This window comes from Danio rerio, chromosome 23 (genome assembly GCF_052040795.2).
Source record: "Danio rerio strain M-AB ecotype USA chromosome 23, GRCz13ab, whole genome shotgun sequence".
NCBI lineage: Eukaryota > Metazoa > Chordata > Actinopteri > Cypriniformes > Danionidae > Danio > Danio rerio.
In genome coordinates, this window is record NC_141043.1 from 10,976,341 (window position 1) to 10,988,846 (window position 12,506).

At 35.4% G+C, this 12,506-nt stretch overlaps 1 protein-coding gene across 8 annotated transcripts in view; it reads right to left on the reverse strand.

Annotated features, from left to right (window-relative positions):
• The window catches only part of foxp1a (forkhead box P1a), an 84,755-nt gene that overhangs the window by 69,550 nt on the left and 2,699 nt on the right, over window positions 1–12,506 (reverse strand). For 2 of the 8 annotated variants that reach the window (XM_087305906.1, XM_087305905.1), the window contains exon 1: window positions 7,303–7,337. The gene's annotated coding sequence lies outside the window, so the exon portion shown is untranslated. 8 annotated transcript variants of the gene reach the window in all.

A 12,506-nucleotide genomic window follows, 5' to 3' on the forward strand; every position in this document is an offset into this window, starting at 1 on the left:
TACAGGTAAATTGGGTAGACTAAATTGTCTGTAGTGTATGAGTGTGAATCAGTGCGTATGAATGTTTTCCAGAGATGGGTTGCAGCTGAAAGGGCATCCACTGCGTAAAAACATATACTGGATAAGTTGGCGGTTCACTGCGATATGGCGACCCCAGATTAAGCCGAAAAGAAAATGAATGAATGTATCACTAATTAAAAACAACACACACAAAAAAAAACATAATTCAGTCATTTTCTCTTCATCATGGTATAGCAATGCCCATATAAGTCTTACTTTCTTCTATAAAAAGATTATATATCCCCCTTTTTTCCCGCCCTTGACACAATAGCAGTCACTGGGATTTAAAATTTGACTTTCAAAAATAATTTTTAAAATAATTTTTTGTGTCCATGTTTGTGTATGTGTTTTTTGTAGAAAGTCTGGCCTGGCCTGTTCAGGCCTGTTCTGGAACAACATTTGGTTGAGTAAATGATGAAAACTTATCATTTTGGATGAACTATTCCTTTAAGACAAGCAAGCAAACAAAAAACAAGATCCCTACCAGAAAAACTACCTGACCAATTCAGATGTTGCTTAAACTTTATGAAGCAACCTCTTATTGTACCAGTACAAACCTGTTTTGCAGGGCTAAATAAACACCACTCATCATGACGTTTATTATAATTATGTATGTTGTGTACTCCATTCACATCAGACACTTCATTACAACTAATCCATTTTAAGGTGATTACCGAACATTAAACTGTGTAAATGGCTAAAAAAAAAAAAGGAAGTTCATTTAACTCAGTTTTGGCATCCAGACAGGGCTGATGGCAGAAAGAAGAGGCTAATGGCACTATGTAGTAGGCTATAGCATGGTGTCTGGATCCATGGGTCTATTTTTAGCGAGGTTTCTGAGATAATGGAAGAGGCAGCCCTCATTGAATATCATATTTCATAGCTGGGCTGCGAACACATGACAAATTATGCAGATACACAAAACCACACTGTACGGATGCGAGCCAAGTAAAAGATAGGCAGGCTGCATCAGTGAAATTACAGGGCTCGACAATATTATCTTGAAAATGTGTGACAGGCTTAGTACAGAGCAGTTTGCTATAGTGCCTGCTTTCCATTCAGGTGTACTACTATGTAAATACACTTTACTGAGATGGAAATGATGCGGTTTCTACTGAGAGACTGAACATCAGGGCGAATTGTCAAACATTCGATTCGGAGTTCATTCAAAGTTTTTAAACTTTACTAACAGTGTGCAAAGCCAAGGCTGTAGAGCAAATGTTTTGGAAGAGGACACAAGAAAGATGAGTGGATAAGATATAAGATCTTGTGTTCTATTATTCTACGTTTAGCTTGATGTTTTAGTTTACGTATTTTAAATAATGCATTAGAGACAAGCTGTGAATAAGACAACCTTGTTTTTCATGAATAAGCACTACTGAAAATCTAAAAATTAACAATATTTAAGGATACACCACTATTAAATCTCTGCTTCGGTATCTATATAAGACAGTACTGCATTTTAAAAATAATTAATTTTAATACATGTTTTTATTAATACTTTATTTTTAAAAAAATAATTAAAGTTTTACAATAATTATTACAAAAAAAGTAAACATTGCATTGTTTTAGGGCAGCACATTGGTGGAGTCAGAAGCACAATGGCCTCACAGCAAGAATGTTGCTGATACGATCCCTGGCTGGTTCAGTTAGCATTTCTGTTTGGAGTTTGCATGTTCTCCCCATGTTGGCATGGGTTTCCTTTGGGTGTTCCGGTTTCCCCCACAAGACCAAAAAACATGTGTAGTATAGGTGAATTGGGTAGGCTAAATTTTCCGTAGTTTATGTGTATGAATGAGTTTGTGTGGATGTTTTCCAGTAATGGGTTGCAGCTGGAATGGCATTCGCTGCGTAAAACATATGCTGTATTAGTTGGTGGTTCATTCTGCTGTGGCGACCCCAGATTAATAATGTGACTAAGCCAAAAAAAATGAATGAATGAATTCATGCATTGTTTTAGCATGTTTATTTTAACGAAGAAGTGTCTTCAAAACATCTGTTCTGTAAAAATAATATCTAGAAATTATATTGGAATTGCTTTAAGGTCAGAGCTAGAGGGAATTAGATGTAAAACAGTTCACAATGCTTCATTGGTTTGCAGAATTGTGCAGATGTTCACTTTCATTCCCAGTCCAGGTTTGCAGAACTCAAACCTTGAGCTTCCACTTATCTTGAAGCAATGATGACATGATTCTGTTGTAATAAGCATCTATACATAGCATTAATGCTACCATGTCTTTATTTTTTAGTGATTCTCAAGCCGCGGTCACACTGCACTTTTCGCCCCAGAGAATTTTATTCATAAACGTGCGAATGCGGCAAACAGGAAACGCAAGCTTGTACGACAAGTTTCGCATGTCACTGCTAGGCATGGGCCAGTATAAGATTCTGACATTATCTTATACCAGCAAACTTTGATAACCTTGGATAAAAATATCATGGTTTTAGGGTATCATGGTATTGTGATTTCTGCTCTAAAATATATTCTTTTTAAATGCCTGGGTAAAAAACTGCAAAAAATGTATCCCTTTGAAAAAACTTATTTTATTTTTTGAAAGATTTAAATTATTTTGAAGCAGTAAACATGTAAGGCTAAATAATGAAAATAAATCATAGACTTCTGCTCTGACTAATTTCAATAACACAATATTTCTTTACAATTTAAAACAACATATTTTGATATCTTTTCTGCTTAAGATATTGTTGTCCTAAAAAACAAACTTTTCCAAAACCGCTGTATACCTTGAAAACAGTTATCTTTTCATGCCTAGTCACTGCGTTACAAATTTCAAGTTTGGTGAACTCTGACTTGCACAACTGCATCATGTGATCGCATGACCTCTCTTTACAGAAATTTTAAATATGGAGCAATCGTTTGCTTTATTAATAAATAATCATATTGTAATACCATGTCCTTTTCCACAGCGCCATACAACAAAATTTTGAATGTTCAAACTCTATTGTGACCATGGCTTAAAGCCAGTTTCATCGACCTTCCACAAATGAGTGGGTGCAGCCATTGTAATTTTTTTTTCTTCTAGTCTTTCACTTCCATTGATTTTTAGATGTTAAAAAGGTTCATTATGCTGCTTAATTTTCTTATTACATTATTCTACTTTTTCATGTATAGTCATAAACAGACTTGTTTGTAGAGTAAGCACTTTGACCGTTTTCTGCTGTTTATTGTTGGTAGTCCTTTCTCCCATAGGCAACTGAATCGGAAGTTCTAAAACAATCCCAAAAACGAGCATATTTCGGCACTGAAGAATAAGGTCAATACACCAGACGAAAAGTGCAGTGCGGCATCGAGGTATTGATTTGTGGTGCAATACCATAAATTTGAACAGCGTCCTGAAGCCAGTCACACAATGGACGAGAAGTGTTAAAATTCTCACGTTTGTCTGAATGAAGCAAAATCGGCAGCATGTATACATGTGACAGTCAATGATAATTTGTTTCTAAATTATGCCTGTTCAGCCCCTCAACATCGCAATCTAATGTGAAAACAGATTTGATTCTGAACTTTTAAGAACGGATTCAGGACCATTAGAGAAAAAATCGTGATGCATCAATGTACCCATTTTTTTTCTCCCTCTCCTAATTGCATTTCTATACAATTTGTCATATATTCTATTTGGGGTTTAATAAAGACTTGAAATTTACAAGAGTGATGAAACATGCACTGTTACAGAAAAAAATTATATTTAAAATAAATGTCCTTATGAACTTACTACTTTTCATAAGACTTTCTAGACCTCTAAAGATGATATTTTTATCCCTTGGATCACTACTGAGAACCAATATTATTTTGGACCTCCTTGACTATTAAACAAAAAGACTTTCAAAACATCTTTTACAGTGTTCCACAGTAAAAAGTTGGTCAAACAGGTATATAATGACACAAAGCAGAGTAATGACAGTTTCAAACAAGCAAGCAAAACCTTATAAGATAAGCAAAACAACAGAATAAATGTTTCAGGAAAAAATCCTTTTCTACAGACTTGAAGCAATCTGTCATCTTACTGTTAACCTGTATTTTGCATTTTCTAATTAATGAATCCAAGGAAAACATTTTCCACCAAAACATCTTCAGAAAAAACAAACAAACATACAGCATCATTAATCTTCAGAATTGCTTCAAAGCAGCAAATCAACATAACTACAATGATTTCTGCAGGACCATTTCACATTGAAGACTGGGGTAATGATGCTGAAAATTCTGCTTCATCATTGAGGAATAAATTACATTTTAAAATATATAGTAGTTATATTATTTTGAACATCAATAGTATATAACAACGATACTGTTTTATTGTGCAGTGCTCAGCACATAAGAGTACACCAATCACAAATCCCTTTTTTAAATTAATATTTTTATAGGAAGCTTTACAATATTATATTTGTGCAAATACAATAGATTAGTCAGTATGAAGCCAAATCTGGAGCTAATTTAACAAAATAATGTATGATAAAGATCCAAAATAATACACTCAAATTTATATATTAGGAAAAAATATTAAATAAAAATTTTAAAAAAGAACAAAATTCAGAAGAAACAAACAAACAAACAAAAAAAATCCAACAATTTGGGGTTTTTGATTCCCCCAAAATTTAGCATGGATTTGATTGTATTATCTTATTTCTTTGGTAATTAAAATATTACAGTACATTTGCAGAAATATAGACAGGACCTGCGTTGTCACAAAAATTTTATTTGTTGGCGACTACTTGTCACTTGAGTGCAAAATGAGATTGTGTCTTAGAATCAAGTAAACAGTTTGTGCATTTTAGCACAAACTATGCTACCTTCTCTGTAAAGTCGTAAACACCATATTTTCAGTTCCTCTTATCTAATTGGATGTTTTATTTTCGTAACCTCGTAAGAACCAATACAGCAAAGAATTAAATTATGCAGCATCGAACTATGAGGCTAAAAGAAAACGTCTGTTTTTTTAACGTACAATTACGTAGGTACACAATGAAAAAATTATGTTTTGCACAGTTTGTAGTCAGTTAACTGAAAATCCAGACAAGTTGAGAAATTTTTTTTGTTTGAACAAGCAATTACCAAAAGCAAAACCTCAAAGCATGTGTGGCTAAAACGATTGACGAGAACCCTTTATCTGCTTCACTGAACTTGACTGTGAGATGTATGAACGAAGAGACGTATGAGCGCATCGAGAAACTAATCAACACAGCTTGCCTGTTTTTGTTCGTTGTCTGTGACTTTGAAACCAAAATATTCCCATATTACCGACATGCTGTTTTTCTATGATATAAATTTGTCTATTAATGCTTCTAAAGAGTAAACGCCATCATTCCACTTGTCCGCACTTTCCTGTTTGTTTGTTTCATTGTGGGCTCTCTGCATAGTCTCTGGTTGCGCAATTCTGACAGAGCAGAATAAAAGTGTGCTCACTCAATTGGCTAGTGAGACTGTCACACATTGACGGTAGTCACGCACTTGCTTTGGGTGGGGGAAATTATATAATACATATACATTTCATACAGGGTTCGGCGATGTCAAAAAATTTGCCATCGTACGATGTCTAATGTGAAACATCGCAATTGATTTATACCGAATTCATTATTTGCAGCCTACAGTTTCAACTACCTAACCCGCATGGTCTTTGTTTTACCCGTAAACAAATCATAAATAAATAAAGATAAGTTACACACAAATTACCACCTGTCAATCAATTTTACCACAGGACTCTGGCATGAATAGGCAGAGTGATCTGTGTTGTTATAATGGCGTTGACAAACTTGGTTGGGAAAAAAGGAGCACAACCAACAACAACCAGCCTCTGAGGTTTTTGTAAGTACAAGCGTGTAAGCGAAAGATTGAAGCAGTGTACTGACGCTGTGACATGTTACCTGATAGATTCAAAAGACTGAGGAGTCGTTAGATAGAGACAAGATTAATTAAACATCCCATTTAACAACTATAGTGAGACGCGATCCATCGGTACATCCTTGATAAACTGTCCGACGTGCACTGCACTCTAGGGTTTTGTACTCAAAGCACCCGCTGACAGTCTGAAGCTCAGACGCGCGCATAAGCTGCAGAGCATGACAGTGTGTGTGGTCATGTTATGTGCGCTTTCAGCAGTATAGTGTGGAAAGAGGGCTTTTCAGAAATGCTAGATGAAACGCCAGTGTGGACGTGGATCGTTTTCGTTCTAAAATGCCATTTCAAAACTAAGACGTATTAGTGTAAACAGGGCCTACGTGTGTATTTTTCACCAGGGGGTTTGTGACAGGGTGAGGTGGAGGATCTCGATTCTATTGAGTCAACCCTAATATTATATCGCAGCCTCTTGCGATTAGCTAATCGCAATGCTTAATCGCACAGCCCTAGTATACAGTTATGTTTGGCTTTTGACACATTATTTAAAATAGGTGGGTAAGAAATAGCTATTAACTTTTTTTTCTTTTTGGTGGGGCCAGTGACAATTTTGGCAGGACAAGTACAACTCTAAATCAGGCCAGTAGAAAAAAAATCCTTAACGTTGAACTCAGAGCATGAAGAGATATTGTAAGACCTGATGCTCAACAGCAAAATGTAAAATGAAAAAGCCAAAACAGAAAAAAAAAAGTTCTGATGCAACGTAAAGTAATTCCAACATCAACCTCATGCAAACAATTCATAAACTAAAACAAGCCTGCAGCGTACGCTTCTCTACAGACCACATCAGTGGTGCACAAAGTGCTCAAACTCTCCAGGATGGCAAACACAGATAGCACGACCACATTTTACTGTTCCGGAGTATTTGAATAGGTGTGCGAGTCAGTTGAGATAGGGCAGAAAAGTTATCACTATTTCCATATGGATTACACTGATAAGACAGTGAAGCCACTCTTTCTCCACTCTTCAGCAACACCTTTCCAGTCCGCAAAGTAAACTCGTGCTTATTTACCACTGATTACTATGCAGACGTTACGAGCTGATAGTTTCGTTTGCTTAATAAAATAACCCACACAGACGACTAAGCTCATTCACTACGCCAAATGTTAACGGGAAACGACAGTGACTGCACGAAGCTAACCAAGAACAAACTTGTCACACTGGCCAAGCCGAGCAACCCAGCCATTACGTTTCCTCACCACAACAAAGTGCTCTCAGTGTTCACACACTCATCCGAAACCCCTTCACCTGAGGGGAAACCCTAGGTGATGCCAGAATTTAAGAAAGGGGAAATGGAATCTAAAACTCCCACCTAAAAAGGAAATATCTGTCACCTTCATCTATGAATCCAACGCCTCTTAGCGCCACACGTGCCGCTTCCTCGGAAAGAACAAACCTTTTTTGACTTACTCCTACATTGTCTCATGCTTGTGGCACTCCCTTCAACTATCACACCGTTTGTCTTACAAGCGCAATAGAGCAATTTAGGTACTATAGCTTGTTGTTTCTTCGGCAGACAGCCATCACTGTCTGAGTATGATGTGTCGTAAAGGTGTTTATCTTGACGTGTCTAGAAAAACGTTAATCATTAATCAGGTTATGGCATTGACATTACAGGTTCCTGAGCATCTTGTTTACTGTATAACCGGAGGTGGGGGAGGTTATGTCATTAAGAATTCAGACATCAATTTTGAGCAGGTCATTAAAGCTGTTATTGCAGAAGCATGGTGAAGCCTGTCAATTAAGGCTGGGTGACATGACAAAAATCTCATATCACAATATAAGTTATTTCATATCCTGATAACAATATAGTCACTTTTCTGTAGATTTAATTAGTTAATATTGACCAGATGTTTTTTTTTTTTTTCATTTTCATTATCAAACATGTACTCATTGCTCTCATTCATATTTGATTATTTGATTTGATTATTGTTCTCACTTTTATGTAGAAATTCTGGGCAAATGTTTGATTAATATTGCAGAAAAAAAATAGATAAATATTAATGAAATATAAAATATGCATAATTACAAGCCCAAAATAAAATATCATTAATACAAAATGTAAACATAGTAAACTACTTTGCAACTTTCTCACCTGGGTTGAACGATATTGGAAAAATCTGATACTCTGATATTTTATTTTTCTGTTACATGGGATATTTTAAAGTCTTGAAAAATAAATATTTTTATCTATTGAATATTACAATATAGGATATTTTCATAAGATAGCTTGAATAGCACTGTTTAATGGTTTTCTATGGAGTCTAGCAGTACAGAATACAGCTTTTTTTTACTTTGTCTCGTTTTTATTTCAGATTTCTAAAAATTCTTAGTTCAAGAAAAAGTATTGCTTTGTTTTCAATTTTTTTCCTTTTACTTTTCAAGCTTTTTTCATAAAATCTGTGAAATAATCTAGTTTTCGCTTTGAATTGTACTAGACACAAGACAAAATAAATTCTAAGTAAGAAAAAACTTGTACAAAATGTAAATTGTATAAATTAAATATAAATACTTAATTACAATTTTGTAGCTCCTGGCCAATACCTGGTCAATGCAATATATATATATTGCGATATAAATACTCACACCAGATCATTTGAATTGCTATATTTAGAAAGATTTTTTTTAAATTTAGACCGACTGAGATGATTAAATATTTTTCTATGCAGTGCATCTGCAAAAATGTAAAAAATATATATATATAATCCAAAACAAAAAATAAACAGTGCTTCATGGTTTTCTGGTAGAGGTGTGAACCTATACTGGTCTCACGGTTTGGTTACGATTTTCATGCCTTCGATTCGGTTCAATTCGATATCTCTGTGCATCACGGTGCATTGACGATGCTTTCCATATACAGTATTATATTTTAGGGGGGAGGCTATTACATGCTATCTGTATAAACACACAGACACACAGCACCACACTGTCTCTCATTTAAAACACATACACAAACATAGACAGCACCAAACAAACACACACAAACACGCACACACGCTCACACACACACACACACACACTTAAGCCCTCGCAACAGGGAGAGCTCGAGCTGAGCGGAGCAGAAAAACGAACAAAAAAAAAAAAAAAACGAAAAAAATAAGCACTTTTCCGATGGTCCCTTACTGAGAGCTTCTCTCAGCGCGAGCTCCCGGCTAAACAGTGTTGTAAATACTCGCGCTCACCTCCCTCGCGACAGAGCACATAGGAGATAAATGACGTCAGTACATAATAACCCGTTATGATTATTAACGAACCGATACCGAATTGTCCGCGTCTGCATCGCGGTGCACCGAAGAAACAATTAATTTTGACACCCTATTTTCTGTGTAGTCTAACAGTATTCAAGTACAGAAATTGAACAATCAAATGATAAATAAAATAACATGGTCATCACTGAATAAAAAATTTAAAAATAATAATATTTAACAATTTCTTTGAATCTTTAATAAATAATCTAATCCTGTGATGTGAATATTGCAGAAACACACATTGTGATATTGATACTCAAACGATATATTGTTCAGCCCTAATATGAAGACTTTATTTCATCCATATGATATATATATATATATATATATATATATATATATATATATATATATATATATATATATATATATATTTTCATAATGCACAACTCTACTGTTAATCATGGCCTTATTTAAACAGACATAAAGAAGAAATACGGATTGAAATGAGGAGCATGCTATACATAAACACTACTTTGATGGACAGTAACTCTTTATCAATAATGCAGTTGTGAAACACAAGACAGGTCATCACAGGTTTGCCAGCAACATGACGAAAAATGCCTGGAGCAGAAAGATATGATAGAACAACGTACTATGAAACACGTGGTTTCCCAAATAGGGGTTCCTGTGGTATAAAGGGGGGCTAGAAAACAGCTAGAAAATGCACAATGCAACTATTTAAAAAAATAAAACAAACTATAGTTGCTTACATTTTAGCTGTTGCGTATGAAAGAAGACCATGTTAGCTACCATAAGTTTTAATTAGGGCGGAACAATATATCGTTTAAGCATTGATATCGCAATGTGTGTATCTGCAATATTCACATCGCAGGATTTGAAAATTTATTAAAGCTTAAAAGATAAAGATATTATTAAATATAATTATTCATACAATAATGCCCATGTTATTTTACATTTGATTGTACAATTTATGTCCTTGAAAAACAATCAAACTCTGCAGAAAACTATAGCACTGTTTGTTTATTTATCCTTGCTTATTAATTATTATTTATGCAGATGCGCTGCAGAGAAAAAGACAAAAAAAGACTAAATTTACGGAACCTTCCCAAAAAGAGCTATTTAAATCATCTGGTGAAATTTTATACATATTGTAATAATATATGGCAGCAAGACAAAATACCACAATGTCAAGATTTATTCAATTTCATGCAGTTCTAGTTTATATTGTAAGAAATCAGCTAATGGGGGTTCACCCATCTTCTAGGTTTAAAACCTACATATTTCTGATTTCACAAGTTGTGATGTGGCAAATGATGACATTTCTTTGTCTCTTAACTATGTATGAGGCTGTGTCCTTATTCTGTGAGGACATTTCACTTAATTATTAAAGACAGCATCCATTGATTTCTTATGAAACATGTTTTGATTGGTCGATTCATCAAGCCATCAATTTCCATCCAAATGCCAAAGTCAAGACACAAATGTGATTCATTCATTGTATAAGAATTGGTCTTTATAGCTCCTTGACTTGTCAAAATATGCCACAAAAGTTATTAAAAATTAAGCAGTGGGGTAAAACTTGATCATTTTGAGTGCAGGAACCAAAAACTTTATTTATATTGGTCAAAGAGTATGTGTTTTTTTGCAATGTGTCAAGAGCTTGTGTAAAGGAGAATTTACGTTCATTTTGTGTGTGTGTGTGTTGGTCAACTGCAGTGTGCATTTGTGGGAAGATTTGATGCTCTTAATTCAATGCACTCTCCTCCACTTTACATAATATGTACTTGTTTTTTCTAGCATTCTTTTAAAAAATTATTTAAAAAAAAATAATTCTGGATTTTACAAACTAATGGCAATGCACAGGTGTTTCTCTAATCTCTTCAACAGTCCAAAACAAATCTGATAAATCACATCCATAAAAAAGTACCTGACACGTCTCCGGTCGCTTGTAGTGAATCAATTCATTTTTGTAAGAAAATCCATATTTTAAAGATGCAGTATGTAGGTTTGACACCAAGTAGGTGAACTAGGTAATGCACCCGTGGTTAAAAATACAGCGCAGGTTGCCAGATTGAGGACCAACAGGAGCGTGTCTGACGATCGAGTCTAAAGGCTGATTTAAATCGTATTCTATATATAAAAGCAACGGCATGCGATAGAAGGAAAATTTTCCATATTAAAAAGAGATTTTGTTCTAACCAACAGCCGGAATTGATGTATTAGAAACTGCTTCTATTTCTATAAACAACAGAAAACTAACAATGATCACCTCAGATACATCTCATGTGCTTTATTCAGTGTTAAATGCTTATAATGTGAATTTGAATGCCATTTTACATGACATTCATTGCCATACTATTGAAAGCAGAAGCAGATAGTTCACCTCAAAACAAAATAACCACCTCACCACAAAATAAACTGTTTTAAATTTAACTTTAGAACTGTGACTCTGTGACCCACGGCGCATGCAACGCGCGTAGCTGTGCATTTATACTTCTGCGCGCTGTCTCTGTTGGTCTGAATTAACACTTCCGAAACGCTAGTGGGCAGTGAGGTGTTAAAGTTCCTCTGTGTCGAGTTTCTTCTCTGCTGTTTTGCTTTTCCTGAACACTTCCTGGATGTACAAGTGGTACAAGTTTGAGGTAGGAACCGGCGGACGTGCAACAACTTTAACTATGAGGTAAACACAAAACAAAACTTTCCATCAGGAGCTCCTTCACGGGACTCCACACTTGTAAACATTCGCTCCATTGGGCTCGCGTCCAGCTCGCGCGGCTCTCTGTCCCGCCCAGACTCGTCAGCGCTACAAGCTGACCAATCACAGAGCTTGCGCTACACATCGTTGCGACGTGTAGTTACAATTGTTGAGAGGTGCTCGTCAGCAACGCCGATAAATCAGTATAAATCAGCTTTAACACATATCAGTGATTCAGCATGTATATATAATAATGTTAAAAAGGTTTAATATGTATTGATTAGATTATAAACCAGGGGTGCTCCGATCAATCGGCTGGAAATCGGTATCGGCAGATAATCACTTTTCAGGTAGAGACAGGTTCCGAAACAAAAGTCTAGGTGTGAAAGCACCCTTAATCTTCCTCTCATTTCAGAGTCTGCTAATGTCCACAGGAGGTCACATTTCGGTCACGGACACGTGCTTTTAGAGCCTTTCTGAATGAATGAATGAATGAATGAATGAATGAAATATGCTGTTTTCCAACAAGGCAACCCAGGCTGCTGAAATATAATTGGCTGAAGTGGCAGTGGGTGGGTTAAAAGAACCAAAACAAAGACAGACGTTCCAGCACATAACTCAGATTTTTAAA